Below are 22,793 nucleotides of genomic sequence, written 5' to 3' on the forward strand. Positions count from 1 at the left end.
GAAGTCACTTGTCATAGCAAATTAATAAAATGAGAGTGATAATCTTAAATTCAACTTACATATGCAACATCGCATGAAAAAATCATTGAAAACTAGGGATGCTTTACAGTGCGTAAACCTTTCTCATCTATGCAACGGAAACTATAGTTGCTACTACTTACCTCTTCCTCTCACTACTTTATGGAGCTCTCATCTTTACTAACCTCCAGTCATCACAAAAATCAAAACTTGAACAGTACTATAATAAGTGGCTACATTTCAGAAAGTACCCCTTCTAGAATCCAGCACTGTATAGCACTACAGACCTTAAACTGGTTAGAACAACCTATCGCCTAACATATACCACAGCTTCTTCCCACCTATAAAATTATCCAGCATCCATCTGCTTGTCCAGCACTAAATTCCCATTCTACACAACTATGTTCCCACTTGGCCGTTATGATCCAGTGACCAAAAACTCATCTTTGTCCACAGATCTATCATATCTGCAAGGCATGGTCTGCACTCATGCCACTTTGCTAAGTATTGGGACTCCTTATTTGTATCCATCAGGTCAGTACCACCTCTATTCCTTTAAATCCATTTTGAAAGACTTCCTACCAAAATCTGGCTCTGTTTTTGCTTAATACCAAGATAAACTATATCCTTGAATATGAACAAATGCCTATTCTTACCTTATACCTCCTTACTTCCCCTTCTTCGCTCACTTCCTTACTTCAGTCAGTTTGTGTACCCTGACTATTTAAATATATCATAACCATGTTTTATATTCTCTGACATCATATTGCAACTCATGTTTGTGTTACACTAACTTACCTTTAATTTTTCTAAACTGGCTAAAATTTATCTAAATATCAAATCATTGTCATATAAGTTGTGTCTCATTAACCAGTGTTGCCACATTATGTCTAATGTGATATAATTGTTTAAACTGCAGATGCTTTTGAATTATTTTTGAAGATTGTAAAATTATTGGTCTTAAAATGTTTTGTAACACCTCAGAACTTTTTTTTTCCCAGGCCTGATCTGAAAATGGGCACCTACCCAATTGGAATTTGCCTGTAATCAAATGTCAGATAAATAAAAACAACTAAAATGTAGCATGCTTAGCTACTGTACATCATACTTATCTGATACCCAGGTTAAAAATAAAAAAATAAAACATAGTCACTGATTAACTCATACTTGCTAACTTCTCTCTACGCAGAACAGCTCTATCACAGACAAGGCAGTAACCAAGACTTAAGGCAAAACCTTCACCAAATAAATTTCAATGCAGCATGTCCGCTGCACAGATTAAAAACATCAAGTATGCACAACCTTTATTTCTTGAAATCCACTGCAGAATCCTCCTCTTATTTTTGCCTGTCAGCCTGACAAACCATACTTCTTGACATGTAAACATTAAACTTATAGCACTGACCTATTGAAAACTATATTGAAGGGTCAAAAAGAGGAGCACTTTATATTTCAGGATAGAATGTGTTTAAATACTATACTCCTTATGGCCCATGCTAGTAATATTTGTATAGGCTTTGTTCTGTTATTTAATAGTGAAGGAAACCATAAACTGCTCTGAGCTTATGAAGAAAATAAATCAGTAAATTTAGCCAGAACAAACCTTAATCTGAATGACAAAAATCTTAGTCATAGTGGATATGAGGCATAAAATTGCAGGATGGTTTACTTCCTGTATTGTCATGAACTGCAATGAACCAATAGATCAGAGTAGAGCAGCAGAGCATGCTGATATGAATTTTATACCAATGCAACATTTCCAAACCTCCCAACCTCTTAGTGTAAGAAATTTGAACAAAGATAAAATAAAGGGGGGGGGGGTCAAATGCCCCAAAATAGGGAAATATTTTAAATATTGCTCTTAATTCCTTATTTCCTAGCATAACAGGTTCTGCATTAAGCATGCAGTTTCTGGATGATATAATGTCATTAGTAATTTTAGCCGTCAATGATTTGCCAGAAAACCAAAATATTTTATAAAGAAAGTACCAGAAATATAAGGCAAAATCTGGACATTCTACAAAAATATAGATAGTTGGAAGGTATGAACATTCCTTGTTATTACAGTAAAGAGGGCAGGTATTAAAAACACAAGATGACTGACTACTCAACTGGGAAAGTAAAAAAAGAAGCAAAACTTGCACGCATTTATTTCTGCATTCTGTATTTTGGAAAATAAGACTAATGTATGTAAACCATGTGCACTTGAATATTCTAAATCATTCTTGACACCAAGATCTTTTCGCTTTTTCTACCAATATATTTAGACATAATTCTAAGTCAAGTAGACAATAATGTCTCATAGGTTTTAAAAATGTACAAGTATTTTTCTGGAAGTTTTAATGAGCACAGAAGTATACACATTTTCAAAAAAAGGCAATAACACATACAGGATAATACACTGGTGAAAATTTTCAACACATAACCAAGGGCTTATAGAACCATTCTTATAACACAACTAAACCTACAAATGCATAGAGATTAAGCAGTTCGTTCTAATACATTAATACAGTTAAAATTACAAATTTATGCTTTGTAAAAGCAGACCCAATATATTAAAACAGAATCATGTAAAGCAATATCTTTTGAGTCATGTATTGATGCGTTCATTTAAAGTCTTTGACCCCCACCCCCAGCACTTCTTACATTCCATCAGTTTTGTACAATATCATCCTTGGTCAAGTAAAGACAATTTGCATAAGAAATCTACTATAAAACACAATTTAAAAAGAAAAGTTATCCACTGCATGCATAAAACGTGTTTCACTTAGAAGTTAGGGTCTGCTTAAGATACTCACAACATGCTTTGATGAATATTCTATGTGGTCAATGCCATGTTTGGTCAGTGGCCAAAGGCTCCCAGCATTGTTGCCTTGCGCCTTATAACTACACATGATCCCTCCCCCAGTATCCTATTGCTTGCACAGGGTGCTTTGTTTTGCTTCATGTAGTCCCCCCTTCCTTTATTTTGCATTTTCCCCAAGACTGACACCTTAACCACATAGATGTTTGCTTCTCTGCCCCATTTTTAAATTTTAGTACTTTCTATATATTTTACCCATGATACCACTGACTGCCTAGCTTTATTCACCTTTCTCTTGCTTAATGTTCAGGTAGGTCACATTATATCCCTGATTTAGTCTGGTAAACATTAGTTCTACCCTATCTAATTCCAGCAGCAGTGCCAAAAAGCACAAAGCCAAAATAATGGGTGGAAGCTAGAGGTGATGGAGATGAAGTTCCTGAGATGGCTAGTAGACAGCACACACTGAGAAATGAGGACATAAGAGCATACCTTTCAACTGTACAGATTTTCACAGAATGTCCAAAGTTTTGCCTCATATTTTTGGCCTGTTTCTCATAAAATTGTTGTTTTTTGGAAAATCACTGACAGATTATTGAGGTTCCAAGTCAGAAAATAATGACAGACAGTTGAGTTTCAGACTTAATATCCTATAGAAAATGCATGCTAATGCAAAATCTGTATTTCTGTCTACTTGCTAAATTTGTAAGAGCAGTACTTAAAAGTGTCCCTATTTTTGGGCCTTTGTCCCCCCAGTTATTTTGGTTTGTGCAGATTTCTTACTCTAACAGGTTGAGAAGTATGCATAAGAGCAAAAACCAAAGTAGCTCAAATTGAGGAAAACCTCAAAGAGAACAGATTACCATGGTTCAGGGACATGTGTAGAAAAGCAGAAGAGAATATGATACAGAAGGCAAGAGGAAATGATGGTATCCAATAAAGAAGTGGATGGATTGTGTGAAAGAAGACCTTTGACAATTGGGCATGATTGCTGAAGATGGTAGGAGAGTGACATTGAATTGAGAGAGATAGCAACAGTTGACATGACGGCCTGACCCCATGTAGAAAATGGGAAAATGGAGGCTGATGATGATGTAACTAGAAACTTTACTAAACATGGGTATCCTTGATTACAGTTTGATTGAAGTTACATCCTGTCTTAATTCATAACATTGGTGATGTATACGTAAAGCAATGAATATTTCTGGATAATCTAGATAGGACTGAATGATTTGCATTAGAAGTTGCTCACTGACTTTGAAAAATACTCTATTCTACTCTAGTAGACCTATAAAAAGCATGCTTTCTGAGTCCAAGGTAAATATCACTCAGAGAGACTTTCTTTTCTCCCCATCTCTAAATCTTTCCATATTCTTTAAGCTTATATATAACAGCTGACTCACTAGGTATTCTTTCCAATAAAGATACAGATCACCTTTAGAAACAATTATTTATTTATTTACATTTGTTAACCGGGAAATTCCGACTGGATGCAGGTCCTTTTTCAGCGGATGCCCAGGGAGAAAAGCATAAGAATAATAGCAGAACATCGAAAACTCTTCCCCCTTAATGGCCTTACATTTTATTTAAAAGTCAAATAAATTTATTTTAACACTTTCAATGACTTTATCGTTTTTCTCTATAGCCTTGCTGTCATTAGGTGCAACAAGATATTTTCTGGCAATGCAATTAACAATTATAGAATTTTGGAAAATCTAGTTAATTTCTGTTCTGTACATAATTGACACTTACAAATTAATTATCACAAATGTATAAGAACAACATTGCAATGTCTACCCACAGTTATTCTGAATATCAATCAGAAAAATCATAGATGTGGTTGCTACATGTATACAAGTAATTTCCTATATGAAAAAAAAAAAAAAATTGTGTGTAAACAATAATCAAAAAATCATTTGTATCCTTTTTACTGAGCTTTGATCCTATAGTTGTAGTAATTGTATAAATATGTAAATAAATTTTGTGGTTTCTTTCTACTTGTATATATGTGTATGTACTGAAGCCTTTCTCCCCTGGTCTCCACTGAAAATGGGCTATTTTGCCCAGTCAGATAATTGCCTGGTAAACAAATGTAAATAAATAAATAAATCTTAACTTTAGAAAATAAGATCAGTCTGATATAATCTTGGATACTGCAGGTTTCCTGGTATGCCACTACCAGTGTATAAATGTTTACCTGGCCTCTATAATGTTTCCATGGTAGGTCTATAATTTATAATGTATGATTCCAAACAGCTGATTTATCACCCAGATTGCATACCATAGTAATACATTTTCACATTTGTTAAAAAAAAAAAAACAAGTCGCCATTAAATGAGTTTAACAAGGTTTTCCTATGAAGAAATACAGTGGAAATAATAGACTAATATTTAACAAAACTGGTAAAAGTATAAAGCACTGAGAACTACACTTGAAATTCAGGGTTACAATGGTGAGGTAATACTATAAATAGATTAGATAGGAGTCACATGAATGACACAGGATAGCCTCACTTATCACCGATGTGTTCATGGTTATGTTCCTGATATGACAGACATGTTTGCATCCATTATTAATAGCTGTTGAGGTAATGAAAATCATTAGTAAAAATGCTTTGTTAGAGCCTATTACTAAACTGAATAGCAAAAACAGTGTATTTGCTGAAAGGCTAGGAAGCACCCTTAGTAAACCAACAAATATCATCTGAAGTTAGCATCTATGGAAATGAAATACCTCATTGAATAAACATGAAAAACAGCATTTGAGTTGCATGTTAATAAAAGTTTAAGATAACTATGAACAATTTTATAACTATATTAATATAAACAAGATCTTCGCCCCATAGTTAGATTACAACATAATCAAAATGCTAAAAATGACCCAACTGATATCTTAGAAATTGTTAGTCTTCTAGTCTTTTATGAGTACCCCTGGCAGCAATATATAAATTAAAATCATATGATGGGTATGCTGTCCAACAATTGCATGTGCCTGTTAAACTTCATTCATGTTAAAAGAAACTGAAAACAAGCCATCAGTTTGGACATTGATATTCTGTTTACACGTGTTTCCAAATTTACTGAAAAATTAAATGCATTTAACCCTTGTCCTTTCTTCTCATCCAGCATAAACACATATGTAAGCAAATGACATTCAGTTTGATCTCAGTACTTTTGGAAATGAATGGAGCAATTATTTTGATCATGTTACTACTGAAACAAAAGGAATGGATAACTCAAATTCAGACAAATTTCAGGACACTGTTTTGTACAATAGCTAAATACTGTTTCTCAAGCCTTGAGGGGCTGTCGGAATATTTCTGACTGTGCGGATGAACTGCTTAACAAATACAATGGTAGATTTCCTTTATAACATCAACACAGCTGTGGAAATACATAATTTAATGCAAACATTTTTAATAATATTATTTTTTCATTGGGACAAAACATGATTGTCCCTTTGTATAACACCAATATTTATTCAAAGCATACATTGTTCAAAAATATGTTGTCCTTTCTCTCCATTGCAATAGTTTAGCTACTCATATTACTTATTGATCTAGAGTGCTAAATTTTGCACAGACCTCATCATTCTGACAAGTAAGTTCATTGTTTAGTCTGAAGGCATTTTAAATATCTCTTCTCTATAATCATATTATTTTTAAAATAATGCATAATGGTAGAGTCTGCATTCCTATACTGTAGTTAAAATTAATTTTAGGCAAATGATGAAAAAAAATGTTTTATAGTTTTTCTAAATTTATTTTTAAGTAGTCCTAAAACATGTCTTTAGAGCTTCTCTAATCAAATGTAATGTCTCAGAAGAACACTCACATTCACACACACAATTTAAATGTATTGGATATTATCTGTATGTTGACTATTTGTGGAATTTAATATTAACATATAATTGCTGACTATTAATTCCAGCCTGGGTCTTAATCCATTCCAGATGTCCCCTCATGGACAGATGTGCAGCACATTTTATGTTAGCAGTTACAAAAGGATTATATAACATGAAAGACTTCTAAAAAATGGTGTTGATGTGGACTGAATTTTATAAGAAGAAAAAATGTTTTTTTTTTTTCAGTCGCAGGTTGATGTAAGAAAGAATGAGAAAGTGATGTATGGGAACATTTATGGAAATGTATTAGAAACATTTATACAAATATTCAACAGACTATTATATGTAAAAAGAAATTAGGTATATAAAATAAATTGTAAAAAACAAGGCATTAATGTTTAGGCAGATATATTATTTACAATGGAGAATGGTGGAGGTATCTGCATATCTGGGAACATAGTAAAGGATGATATTAGTGTAATAAAGAAATGAGAGGTGTAAAAGGAGAGAGGGATAACACGAAAGCAAATGAGTTTGTAGTACAGTAGGTTAGAAAATAAGAGAGAATGGAAATTGAAGAAATTTCCAGAATGATTTAAAGAAAAAAGTTGAAAAAGTAATTACTATTAACAAAATGAATGAAGTACTTAGGAAACAAGAAATTATTAAATTGGTTGAGAGTATTTTGTGAATTGTACAGAATGAAGGATTCAGTTTTGAAGAGTTATATAGTGGGATATTAAAAGTTGTATAGAAAAAAGCTGAGAAGAATGAAATAAAGTGGAGATCCATCACACTAAATAATACAGACTATAATTTATTATGAGAATAATAAAGAGGATAATGGATGGAACGATTAGGGACATTATGGAAAAAAGTATGTATGGTAGAAATGAGAAAAATACTAACAATTGATATTGGTTGTGAGAAAAATTGTGGATGATGTTGCAAGTAAAAAAAAGGAGGATGTGAGGCGTATAGTTGGTTATATTAGCAAAGCATTTGATACAGTGGGACACAATGCTTTGTGGGTGTTATGAAGAAGTATGAAATAGATGATAAAATCAGGAAAGTATATATGTCAGCATATCAGAATAGAGAGTTAGTGTTAGTGAATGGATGGCTAAGTTAAAAAAAATATGCATGACGTGTGGTATAAGACAAGGATATCCTATGAGTTGAATATTGGTGATGAATGCAATAGCGAGTGAATTTGCTTATAAAATGAAAGATGCTAGATATGTGATACAAAATTTTATTTATTTTATTTATTTATTTTACATTTGTTTTCTGGGAAAGTCCGACTGGATATATGTCCATTTTCAGTGGAGGCCAAGGGAGACAAGCTCCAGAAAACAAAGTACAAATACATTAGGAACAATAGAAACATTTAGAGATAAGTATAATATGCAGTTTTCAATAGGGTTACAAACTTAGATAAAACATAGTGACAAAATCAAAATCATGCAGCTTCAGTTTTAGACAATAATACACACAGTTATGGGCTAAGTCCCATCAGTAATTCATACACTTATTAGAGTATATAATTGAAATGCTTAGGGAGAGTTTGCAGGAACAGCGGGTAGTGATTAGTCGGAGTTTAAGCAGGGACATTGCCAATGCTGTTGGAAATATTGTTTGAAACTCTTTTTTTAACTGGGTTAAGGAGGATTGATGAGTAAGTTTGTCAGGTAGCATATTCCAAGTTTTGCCTAATGACTTGTTGAATAGAGTGTCCCCAGCCACATTTATGCTCTTAGTTGTTTGTACCAGCAGTTTGTCAGCAGAGCGTAGTGATCTAAGGTTGCTGTATGGTTTGATGATCTTATTTAGTGCTAGTGTTTTTTTGGGTTGATATAGTATTTTGTGGGTTATTACAAGTTGGTTGTATCAAAGAAGACCGGGGCCACTCCAGTCATCCTAGTTGTGTTAGGGTGATACAATGGTGGGTACTAGAGGTAGCACCTGTAGCAAATCTAACACTATGGTTGTAACAACTAGCAAGTTTGGTAAGGGTGGCTTGGTTCAGGTTCGTGAAGAGGGGGGAGGCATAGAGGAGAGTAGAAAGTAGGTGGGACCAAGCGATAGTGGTTCTTGCAAAAGGAGTGAGGAAGGATTTGATCCTGTATAGGATAAAAGAAGTGGTGATGCCAGTAATTTTGACATAAACAGAAGATATAGTTACGATTGCTAAGAACAAAATATGGGTGAGGGAGGTGTTAGTTTGTTGGAACAGATGTTTAAAGGAAATGAGAAGGACCATGAATAAATATAAAAGAAAGGGTGTGAGTAATGTAATGAAAGATAGAAGGGTGTTGAATAATAATGTGATGAAACAATATTGTTATTTAAATCTATGGGAAAATTTATCAGAAGAATGATATTGAGACAGGAAAAATGAATTACCAGTAAAGGGGGATATGACATATAAAAAAGTTGAAAAAATGTATTTATTTTGTGAGGAAGAAGAAAAAACAGAACATTTTTTTTTTAAATGTAAAAGAGTGGTGAAACTCTGAATAAAATCATGTATAAAAATATTTTGAGAATATTAATGGCATAACCATATTCATATTTTGTTTAAATAAGGGAATGTGTGAGAAGAATAGATAAAAATATTTTATGTAGTATGGGATATTTGAAAGAAAGACTGAAATTTTGTTGGGAAATTGATTTTGACAGATACCTTGTGAAACATCAGATTTTGGTTGTGGAAAAAGGAATGAGTATCAATTTAAGAAGAATAACAACAAGAATGGTATAAGAACAAAATTAAATAGTAAGAAATAGAAACGTGCCTGTAAATATGTAAATGTTTTTATGTTGTGTAAAATTAAGGACCCCTACTCGAATACATGCCAAGGTATCTTTTGCATACACCTGAGCTACTACCAACTCAAGAAGATGGGACCTAATTTTATCATCTCATTAAAAGTAATGACACAATCTGTAAATGAAGCACCACTCCATGCTGCACTATAATGCAGCAATCCAGTCAGCACAAATCCTTGTGGTTTTCCAGTACCAAAAGCAAGATGCTCATAGTTGATTATAGAGACTAGCTATTTTTCCTACACAAAAATGATTGGACACATTGCACACAGCCCTATAGCTGGGTTTAGGTAACTGAGTATTTGGTGCTACCTTTCTCCACTAGGGACACAGTTGCCAGTCCATGGGGTAAATTTCCAATTCTTCATCCATAGATCCAGTTTGTGTTTGTACAGAGTCATGGATGAACTCTGCTTCTCATGGATGGGAAGCCTGGCCAGAATAGGGGTGGTCTCTGAGACAGATGCCTGTTCCTCCAACATGCTCTGTTTGTGTTACAAATGAGGTTTAGGTTCTTGTCTGGTATTTCTAACACTATTAGACTTGTGGATGTGCAGCATGTTCATCACTACTGAATCAGATGATACCTGGTAAACAAGGTATAAACCAACTCTTAGTCATCTGCAGAAGACTGAGAATAAAAATAAGGCTTTGTGGTAGTCTATGTATTTCATGTCATTTATGCTTTTTATTTTTTTTTTCTTGTGAGGAACCTCTTGGGGCAATCCAATTGATGGATATACCTGGTCAAGTATATATTGGAAGGAGCACTGAATTCAATGATTGGCCTAATGAGGGCTTTCTACAGCAGGCCAATGATGTATTCGGACCTGAATACCATACCCTTGCATATAAGTTATGCAATATACAATGATTTCCTTACAAGAGTAGATACACAACGGTCAAAAGCCAAGTCACTGTCAACATATGTTCTATATCCCTAACCACTGGCTCTAATCACAGGCATGTATTTTATATCTGTAATTCCAAGTAGTGGCCTTCTTTTCAAAAGCATGCTATTATTTATTTTTTGGCATCAAGTTTTAGACCATGGCTCTAGTACCAGTTATTAGTTTGTGACAAATATTGGGGAAGTCTTTGATAGCATCAAGTTTGCAGTCATCTGCAAACTTGGTCAACCAGAGGGTTTTGACATTACCTTTGACTTCTGAAAAGTAGATGCACAAAAGGAAGTGCTACAGCAATGAGCCCTAAGAGACTCTAGTAGTAACTGATCTTGTTGTGGAGGTGGAGTCCCCTCTCCTGGTTTTGTGTCCTATCTGTGAGCCAGTAGACTGTTTAGCAGTTAACAAAGTGGTTTAATCTTAGCACTTGAGTTTATTCACAATGCCTAAATGGGGAAAAGTGATAAATGATTTAGCCAGTGTGCCTCATTTTGCCCTCATACACAGGTTTGGTGACCTTAAGTTGACACTATAAACAGACATTGTAAGTTAATTGCTGCATTACTGATCATGTTCCATGACTTTTATCTATTATCTATTCCTATCAGTGTCTGCTGCTGTTTGGATCTCATCCATCTGACAATGCCTTGCAAATTGCCTTCCCATTTTATAATTCATAGTCAGAAGTGTTACAAAAGTAGAGCCACAACTCAACTCTATTCCTAAAAATTTTGAACTGCAGTGTTTAAATTTGTATCCCACAAGCTGCTCAAGGGCAGAAATTGCATGGGTGTTCATATAGCCCCTACAGTATTGGAAGGTGTGGTGCATGCAATGTTTTTTGACAGGCACTAGCATGTGACAGCTTTCACTCACCAAGAAACAAAGCACTATGCCAACAATGTACTGTTACAGGCAAACACTATAAGTTGAAGAAGTCACTGAACTGGTTTAAACACAGTTTTATGTCATGACTTGAAGTCAAGTGGCATTTAACAATTTACGGAAATATTTACATATTAACTTTGAAGTTGCATTCACTCCATTAAAAAATTACATTTGAGTCTGCAGCGTTTTCTAAGACCAAACCAATTTCAATTTGGTTAGACCACATTTCAAATCCAATTGATCAACATTCTAAATATTATTTACATGATTCTTGGTATTAATTAGAATCACTTAGTGGCTTTAACAACATTGACACAAGTTTGTTTTTCCCTTCTTTAGATGCAGTGTCTTTATATACATGCATTGACCAAGATGAGGGATTGTATTTATTAAGAGAATACCTATCTGTTTATACAACATTTAGTAATGACAAGATTAACACTGTTTGTGTTCTGATGGAAATAGTGCTCAATAATATTTTTTCAAGTTTGATGACATTTTGTTTGGGTTGCTCCTTCTTCTGCCAATTTTGTTATGGCTATGTGGGGAGATTAAACATCTGATACAGCACCCTTTAGCTAGTAAAAACTTATTGTACAGACATTATAAAGATGACTTATTTTTCATTGGAGAGGAGACTATGAAACTTTTTCTGTTCTTGTTGAAGATTTAAACAAGACAACAGAGTTTCTAAAGTTCTCTATGGTGGGGCTTTGAGTATGCAATTAACTTTCTAGATGTCCACTTAGAGTTTGATTACAATGAAAAAGTGTTCTCCAGTAGAATTTTTAGAGTCTACATTTACATAAGGATAGCTTGTATCCCCAACATATGAAAAAATATGTTGTTAAGGGAGTTGTTTAACAAGTGATCAGGTTATATTTTCATCAGAATTAGAGAAATGAGTACTTTTTTTGTTCAGAGACAATGTAATTATTTTTGGCTCAAAAAATAGTGATGTGGTGAGGTTAAGAGACAGAACAGCTACCCCTATTTTGCTTACAGAGAGAAAATTAGATTTTCTTTGATTGTAAAATTGAAAAAATTAGGTTGGCATTTCCCATTTCCATTTCCAATGACATTTGCACTATTTGGCACATCACTACAGATAATTGGAAGGTTTTGATGAGACATTCTCATCTAGTCAAAGTTTTATTTACTAAGCCACTTTTCACCTACAAGAAAGTTGTTAATATAAAATCCATTCTTGAAAGGGATGAAACTGATTATAGTAGGGTGATGCACAAGGGTTTAGGTACCTTTTCCTTTGGCCATTGTAGACAATGCAGGTTTATGGTGAATTCAGCATTTATAGAAGTAAGACATCTTAAGAGAACTATTTGGGCTAAGACCAGGTACAATTGTTTTAATGGTTTAATTAGCATTGTGCAATTATTGCACTTGCTTCTATGTAGACAAGACCGGTAGGGTCTTATGTAGAAGAATTTACAAAAATGTTCTAGCCATTAAAAACAAAGATATAACTAGTGCTTTAGCTCGACATGCTGTATTATGCAAAAAGTTTAAAAAGTTTTATTTTTTTGTACTTGATACAGTAGTTCCAGGTCTGATTTGTGATGATTTTAAAACTTTGCTAGAATTTAGGGTGAGTAAATGGCAGATCAGTTAGTTTGCTGAATAGTTTCCTTGTCTCAATGAGATCATAAATATTAAGTGTTTTTTTACAGATGCAAAGATTATAATATAAGATTTTCTAAGTATTTAAATTTACAATACATTTGTATTTTTATTTCTGTTTTATGTAACAAGTATGTTATGATTTATAAGTATATATAATTGTTTATTTTTTTATTTTCATATTTATTTACAGACATAAACACACACACACACACACACACACACACACATATATATATATATATATATATATATATTTTTTTTTTTTAGGAGATGTATTATTATGTATTTAGTCAATAACATTTACAGAGATTTATATCTCTTTAAGCCAACACATTCATGTTATTGGTTTATAGGATCATGTGATGGATTATTTCTTTTAAAAGGGTTGTTTGAAGTTAAGATGTTTATTTTCTGATGAAGTTTGGTGTGAATTAAATCAAACAAAAGCATTAAAGACATCTTTTGAGTCTGTATTCCTTTTTGTGTATATAGAGTTCATTGTCATTTATTTCATTTTTTGGGTGAGGAGGTTTTCAGTTATTTTTTTAATTCACTGTTTATTATCTACCACTTTTATGGAGCTTTCCTCCTTGGGTCTCTGCTGAAAATAGACACTTGCCCAGCCAGACTAACTTGGTCAACAAATAGAAAATAAGTAGATAAATAACAAATAAATAAACTCGATACCCACTAGAAAGGGCATACCATGCATCTCTCTCAATGTTGTTGTCAACAATGTTTCTTCATCTCCTTACTCAAAGACATGTAGTCCACAGTTGACTGGTCAATCTTATGGTAGTATGTCAGGTGATCACCTTTGGAGCTGCTGGCCATGATGTGCAACATTATGGGTCTGATGAAGCCTTTAATACATTTTGCTGAGCTGCTGCTAATCCAAGCATCAGTCCACTTATGTGCAGCATGATTGTCACAGTTAAAATCAGGTAAGCACTACTGAATGGTATACTTGTTTTGAACATTTTTCAGTCAGTCTGCCATTTCCAGGTGGAGTTTGCAAAAATAATCTAGATCACTGGTACAGAGTTCCTCTTTTCCATGTTATTATATACTCATTAGTATGTGCTGTATAACGTGATATATTTCTGTTGTACAAGCTTGACATTTTGATTTCAGAGTCTCCCACAAAACGGGCATTACTGTTCCCCATGACAGTTTACTGTGAACAATATTCTAAATGACTGTGATTCTCAAACTATGTATACTTTTTTAAAGTTAGTCAATTACTGACAGTTTTGTCTTTATTCTGAATTATTTTATTTCTGAAGTGTATTCAAGTTGCCTTGTGAAAAATGTTATCTGTGCTAGCCATTTGTAACAAAAATGATGGAAAGAAAATATATAATTTTGAGGATATTTTGTCACTTCCTTGATAAGGTTCATTTCAATGACGTGTGTATTGATTAAACAATGATTTATGAAGAGGTATATGCCTTTTCCTAAGGTACAGCAATCTCAAAGTGTATTATATTAAGGGCATGCAACAGCTGAAGCACTCTGGTTGTGGTGGGCATAAAACAACAGCTGCTGCAGTCTGATTGGGGGTGGATATCTTATCTCATCAAATGAAGTTTGAATATAGATGTGTGTGTGTGTGTGTGTGTGTGTGTGTGTGTGTGTGTGTGTGTGTGTGTGTGTGTGTGTGTGTGTGTGTGTGTGTGTGTGTGTAAATGCTTCTATTTATCAACTCTTCTATAGTACTTTTCATACATATGTAAGGGGAAAAAAATATATAAAATTTACTTCAACAAAAGCCAAAATGCCAGGCACAAAAAAGATGTAGCAGATCCTTCTGCAATCCATGAAGCTTTAATGATTCTAGATTTCTTTGGAGTTTGCAAGACATGCTACATTACTTAAACAGATAACTATATTTAACCAATTTCATAAGACAATCTGTTCCTTTAACATTGAAACAAAGCATTACTCCTTTTTAAAAGTTATTATAGGGTTTTATATAAATGTGCAAGTAGTTATGAGGTACAGATTAAGCTGAAACATTGCAGATACAGTTACAGTTATTAACTGAACAATCAAGAAAATGTTGCTTAATGAGGGCCATGGCCAAGATGGTGGCTAACTCAGAGCTCAAAGCTTTTGATCTGCTTCTTATTATTTTTTCTGACAGGATTTTATTATTTTAGCTCAATATAAAATTAATTTTTTAATAGAAACATATTATTTGTACTATTACTGATATTTTTTTCTGAAAGAAAACATTGAATTTGGAAGCAGTATTTTAATTTTTCCTGTCAGTGCTCTTTTTGACTGTTCATCTGTCATGAGTCACTCAAAAGTGAACTCACAAGAAAACTCTATAAAAAAGGAACTTCAGTCTATCATAGGGAGAATCCAAGAACTTTCTATCAAACTGGCCAAACTGGAAACAAAAATGGATTATATAATAGAGGACTGAAAAAAACAAATGGACTTCTTAAATGAAGTGCTAAAACAACAATCTACTCAGATTTCTTCAATCGAAGATGCAGTAACAAACAGAGATGGAAGACTGACAGAAAATGAAAGTCATAAAGAACTTCTACTAAAACAAAATCCTTTTTTACTCGAAAAAATAGAACATTTAGAAATTAGGTCTCAGAGAAATAACATTAGAATTTATGGAATCCCAGAGAAAGAAGAGAGGGACAATTTGATACATTTCTTAAACAACTGGTTGCCTGAAGCTCACAATTTACCAGAAGCTCTCTCATTTGGAATTGAGAGAGCTCACACATCCCTTTTAGCATCCTCCTTAAAGAAGAACCCTCCTGTGCCTAGATCCATTATTGTTAAATTTCTGTCTAGTTAGGACAATGTCTTAATATTGAAGTCGGCCTGGGCTACTTCGCCAATTAAGCTAAAAGAAAATGTCATCAGATTTGACAAAGACTACACATCACTAGTTATGACCAGCAGAAAAAATGCTGTACCATTTATTAAAAGCTTGAAGAAAACGGACATAAAAACTTAAATTGTATTTCCTACAAAACTAAGTATCTTTCTTCCAGATGGTCAGAAAATGTTCAGCACTCGAGAAGAAGGCATGCAATATACTAAGAAAAACAAAATATTTGATAAAATTGAAGATATGGATTGGGCAAATACCAGTTTAAAAAAATATGCATCCAAAAATAGTTGGACATCAAAAGACAAAAAGTCTAAAAAGATGAAAGAGAAGTAAAATTATACATTGCATTATTTTCTTTTTTTCTCTACTTTTGCTTTTGACTAGCATCAAAAATAGAATGCATTACAACTGTCATTTTACAAGGTAAAAGTTTTCTCTTATTGTTATTATTTCTCTAATTTACTTCCAGTTTTAAATACTCTATTAATATGTATGATGAAAATATTTTATCAGATTGCTGTCTTGATTTATATATATATATATATATATATATATATATATATATATATATATATATTAATAGTATTATCTTTCTCTCACTGATATACATTTAAGGTGTCGTAATCTAAGGCTAGCATTGATATATGTTTAGTGTATAGAGCCACACTGCTGACTAGACAGGTAACATTATGACTAAAGTGAATAGTTGTTGTGCTCTGGTTGATTATGGTAATAGTGAACATTTCCAAATTAGTCATGTTTTCTTGTTTCAAATGTAATAATTTAATTTCCTTCTCCCACTGTCTATATGTTTTCTCTGCATTATTCAACACTTCTTACTCATGGATGAAATGTGTTGTGCCTGTCTGTATCTGAAAGAACATATGATAGACTTAAAGATTGCTTTTAAAATCTTTTATTAAGCTTAACATGTCTTTTTTTTCATCTTATGTACTTAAATGGCATTTATTCATCCATTCCTAAAGCATGTTTGCTAAAATGTGTGTTTGGACATTTTTATTAAATGTCCATTTTTAACTGAAGCAAATTAACGAGCATGAGCTATTATACTACAGTAAAATCTCTCTAGATTCCTTTTCTGTCATTTTCCCACCTTAACATTCAAATTTTAGTCAATAAGGCAAGAATCTATCTTGAGCTGCTTAATGATAACTTCAGTTTACATTACCAGAGCAGAAACAAGCATTTTCTACATATATGCACTTTGACCTTGCCATACCAGGAAACAAATACTCGAAGAAACATGCTGCTTTACCGCACTTCAATATTTCATCTAATCTATCACTTATAGAAGCAAACACTTTATTTATAATGCTAAAAAAGGATTAAAAGCTTCAAACAATTATTAAAAGAAGGAAACCATCTGAATACACTTTAAACAACATATTTTAGTAATCATAAGACAATTAGTAAAACAAATGTTTTAGTGTATTAAAGAAATTTATCTTCACTGGGCACATTTAATAGTTATTAAACTGCTGTAAGAGCTAGATATAGCAGAAGAAATATAAATATGAGAAAATTGTTGTTATCCAATATCTGCCATTAGTATCATGCAGCTATGGTTTTATATTGTGTAAGAAACTGGTACAGCTGAATTAAAATGTTTAACATACTGCTAGATGATAAATCATGTTTTTCTCTACATATATTAATTACTTATATATATATATATATATATATATATATATATATATATATATATATATATATATTATGCCACATCCTTATTCACTAATATTAAAACAGTTATCGTAAATCATTCAAATATAATTTAAGTTGAATGATGATTTTATATTTTCATTGAGGTCTTGTAAAATACATATGCACACATATATGTGTAGACATCTATATGTATGTGTGAATGTGTAAGTATATATATATGCGAAAGAGGGAGCAATAGATAGCTAGAGGAAGCTTGATCTATCAGAATATGAAAGAATAGCAATTATATCTCAAAATAAAATAGAAAAGGTAATATATATGAGTGCATACATAGATGCACATCTGTAAATGTAAGTGTGCATACATATGTAAATATATATGAGACTAACCGAGTAATAGTTACGAATATATACATGTGTGAGCATATAGCTCATGCATAGACACAAATAAAGAGAAAATAAATCTTCAGTATACTAAATTCACATATAGCTAAACAGCAAAATATAAGCACTTAGGGAAGATTAGTTTAGATTATAAGAAAATAAATGAGAACAAAAATCTTAAAGATGTTTACAATTAGCACTCTGGTTTACTTAGGACATTAGCACTGCGATATATCTCAGATCAAAGACATGCTCTAATTTTGTGTAAAATGGTGTGCACTGGATACAGCTGTATAATAGAAAATTATTAATGAGATTGTACTGAATTAACATCAAAAGTATATGCAGTTGAGATGGACCTGTTTATATTTCATATTTACCCATGGACAATTTCAATTATTAAAATTCACTGTACTATTAAATTAACAGTTAATTTGCTGCTTAGAGAATTTTATCATTCCTATATTGCACTAACACTGAATCTCTTTTAGCTGTTTTACGTCAACTTTATTTGCATATCTCTGTATTGTTTCTTCTCTTAGGTTCATGCTTGCACTGTCAAAGATATCGGAGCTTTTTGGAGATTCAGATTGCATGGCTGGGATTGGGAAGTCCTTGAGGTTGTTGCCCTGGAGGACACTTATGAGTCTATGTTCTATGTACATATATGTATGTGTGAATGTGTGAATAAGAAATCATTAATGTGAGAAACACATATTTCTGCCCAACACTGCGTACATACTTCCTAGAAAATTCAGAAAGTAATTACATAGTACAAATTGCAAATTATAATCCATGCTGTGTGGTTCTTTCTTAGATCTTTATATGCTAGAGGTAAATGTGAATAATATTCATTTTTTATTTATGGTCATACAGGCTTTATGCCTGAAATATAAAATTAAAGTTGAATTGTAATCATCTTTGGAGAACAGTGGGCCGGATTCACGAAGGCTTGCACTTAGTCTAAGAGTAGAGTAAGACTCCATGCAGCTAACATGTCTGCCGAATGATCCAGGAACAGCCGGTAGGGGCATGCAACTGAGCTCTCCAAACTAGTCCTACAGGGACAGGACTTGGATATGCAAATTACCTCAATTACAGGTGAAAGCTATGCAAAAGAGGTAAATTTGCAATCCAGGAAACCCGAACCTGTCTGAGTAGGAGTAGTGTTATTTGCAAAAATGTACTCAGTTGATAACTGAGTACAGTTCTGCAAATAGCAAAACCGAGCCGTGACAGCTGCAAAAAAGCATGCATTTACAGGAGGAAGCATGCCAATGGCCAAAAATACGGCCATTGGCAATGGGAAGTGATGCAAAACAGAAATAAACAAACATTTTTTTTTCATCCCGATCTCCAGGGTTTAACCTTAGCACAGCGCCGCGCAAACGTGCTGAGCCCTAAAAACCAGAAAATTAATAATTAAGATCCACAAATGTGGATTTTATAGCTAAAATGAATTTACAATGCAAATGAATGGCAGGCTGAAGACAACATGTCCACCGAGTAGAGGTTGCTAAGGGGGAAGCTCAGTCTAAGAGATGTAACCAAGCATTAGTAGGCAATCCTATGCAAATGAGAGTTAGGATAGTGAATTGCAAGTTTACACAGGAAATGAGCACAGTCAGTGGAGTGTAGGAGTAGGATAAGGGGAGTAACAGAGTAGAAGATCGGTGACATCACAAGGGAGGTATGTATGAAAGGAGTGAAGCTCATTGGAGCAAAGTGTCATGTGTCAGCCGACAATTACATATTATTGAAAGAGGTGTGTCAACAGGTAGGCCAGGTAAAGTCAAGAAATGGAAGGTGTATGCAGTGGATAACACCAAAGTTTCTGGCTGAGCATGCATGCGTGCATGTGTGCCCACCAGTAAACCCAAGTAAGACACTGTGCGAGCGTGTTAGCGTGTGTAAGCCTGAGTAAGCATATGTAAAGCTGTGTAAACAGTTGTAAGCGCGTTTGTGCCAGTCTGCGCAAGTTTTGACAAGAATAAGCAAGTTTTAATCCATGTAAGCATGTGTGCACACATGTGAGCTGCTGTGCGAGTGTTTGCGCTTGTGTGCGCAGCGCTCCCCTCTCAGGAAACAGAAAGGAAAAAGGAAGCACACCAAATAGTAGGAAAGTTACCAGGGAGTACTAGCAGAGCTAGCAGTTGAAAACAATCAGAATCAGGCAATTACCCAGGCAGAACACTAACAAAAACACTGCAAACAACAGTCCAGTATGTTTCTCTGAAGAGACACTGCAACACTGCAGTAAGCTAATAGAAGTGAAAACTGAAAAAGCTGTACTGAGACAAAAAATGTTAGGGGCTGCCATTGCTGTTATAAGGCGACATATGCAACATGCTGAGGGAGGTGATAATGCAAATGCTGCTAGACAACCCACAGTGAGGAGATGGAGAAGAGTGTACAGGCCCAGGGTAACCTACCAGTGGCTACATGAGCTGGAGATAGTGGAGCGCTATAGAGTGGACAGAGATCTCTTGCAGCAAATTGTTGAGCTGTGCAGGCCACGCCTCACACACAGAACCAACAGAGGGGAACCCATCCCAGTGGAAACTAAGGTATGTGTTGGCCTAAGAATATTAGCAACAGGTACCTTCCAGAGACTAACTGGTGATATGATGGGAATATCACAGGCATCAGCATCCAGGGTACTGCACCAGTTCCTGGATGCCATGTCAGCACATGTCAGTGATCATGTATACTTCCCCAATTCCCGTGAGGTATTGGCCAGCAATATGCATCTCTTCCAGCAAATAGCAGAATACCCTGATGTAGTGGGTGCAATAGACTGCATGCGCATATGCATCAAAGCACCAGCCGGTGAGCGGGGTAGGGTCTACTTCAACCGCAAGGGCTTCCCCTCCATCAATTGCCAGGTCATGTCTGATGCCCAGGGCATAATACTGAATGTGTGTGTTGGCTGCCCTGGAAGCTACCATGATTCCCATATCTGGCGTCTGATGCAGCTGTACCAGACATTTGCCAATGGGGACATCCCACATGGACACCTAGTGGGGGATGCTGGCTATGCACTGGAGCCGTGGCTGATGACACCCATCAAAAACACACACACACCTGAACAGGAACGCCATAATGAGGCACACGCACAAACATGAAATGTAATCGAGCGTGTGTTTGGGCTGCTCACATCACGGTTCCGGTGCCTGGACACATCTGGTGGAGCCTTGAAGTACTCACCAACTACATGTACCCAAATTGTCATGGTATGTGCTATGCTACATAATATGATCCTGCAAAAACAGCTGCAGCAGGACCAGCATAGGCCCGGGCCAAACAGCTCCCCAACCATTGCCAGGGCCATCACAGGCAGTGCATGACTTGGAGGAGGAACAACCTGAGCTTGCCCCAGTAGGCAGAAGGAGGCGTACCCAGTATGCTTTGGCCTTGGCAAAGAGGCAACATATAGCACATACACTGGCTCAGTAGGAACTCTGGAAATGATACGTCTCTCTGACCCACACATATAGTAAAAGGGATGCCTACATTGACACTACCTGCTTTCAAACATGTATAGGGAGTGTAGTATGTGCATCTGACATAGGCAGCCCTGCATCAACACCTGAGGCATGATTGCCATGTGTTAAGCAGTATAAAGCAGTGCTAAACAGCATTTACTACAATGTAGTATATGTAAGCAAAATCACACACACCAACTAGTACAAATGTGGTCAATGTTGAGTAATATTGGCCAACGCCCAGCAATGATGGTTAATATTGAGCAATGGTGGACAAGCTGGTCTAAGTAGGGCATAGCTGAATAAAACGCCAACATGCTCATAGTTGCTCTACTGGCCCTTAAGCAGTCTGGTTTGCTCAGTATGAAAATATAAGCGGTGATGGGCCTAGAACCCAGGATACTGTGCACTATAGTTATAGTACTGAACCACTAAACCATGACAGTATTTCAGTGGTTAACCTGTATGAAGAAATGTTGATAAGTCTATTCAAAGTATTCTATGGAAACCCTGCAGGCACAGCATAATCCCTGTCAGGTTATGACACAAAGGTGAGTCCTGCAGTAAGAATAGACTGACTTTCAACACACACAGTAGAAATGTTAATATTGGACATGTACACATACATCAAAAAATGTAGTGGACCTCAGAGAGCAACATACTGAAAGGTCACACTGGGCATGCTCACACACTTGAATACATGAGACAAATGTCAGGCAACAGAACACTGACAGTTTGAACTGGGCATGCTCACACACTTAGGCCATGTTGGAGTACAGCAGTGGGCCACACATATCAGGCAGTTGCATGTGTTAACCCAGGAATCTCTCACTATCCAGCAATCTGCCCTGTGCACACACTTATATGACAACAGACACGTATATAATATAGTGGAACCCTGTCATAATCAAATATGTTCTGCAGATACCTAAGTGGTTCATACAAAGTGGGAAAGCAAAGATGATAAAAACCTGCAAACAGTATCAGCAATAAACATTGTGCATCATGAACATTATCATAGGTTCAGAGGTTGATACTAGGCTATCTGCCCTAGAGCATGTATAAGCATAGCCAGAGTGTGTTTGGCTGCTGCAACCTAGTCAAATCAGAACACTGTGCCCGTGAATAGTAGGTCACACAAGATAGCCCATTTACATTTAGTGTATTGTGCCTCTGTCTAGCAGGGACCCAGAAGATATCCCATGGGTACACATACGATCACCCATCCACTTGTCAAGATGTCACCTGTAGGTGGTCAGTGGGTGGCTCTACTTATGCAAAACTGGGACTACACTCTGCAGTGAGTGGAGCCTTTCGGATAATAATCTGTCCCCCCAGCATGTCCTATTAACATCTGTGCTGAGGTATATGTCCCTGGAGTGTGTAGCTCCAAGGGAGTTGGATATTCTGTGGTGGAGCATGTCCATTAATTCTGGGTCAGAT

Source organism: Protopterus annectens, chromosome 8.part1, assembly GCF_019279795.1.
Source record: "Protopterus annectens isolate FY-2018-M chromosome 8.part1, PAN1.0, whole genome shotgun sequence".
Classification (NCBI taxonomy): Eukaryota; Metazoa; Chordata; order Ceratodontiformes; family Protopteridae; genus Protopterus; species Protopterus annectens.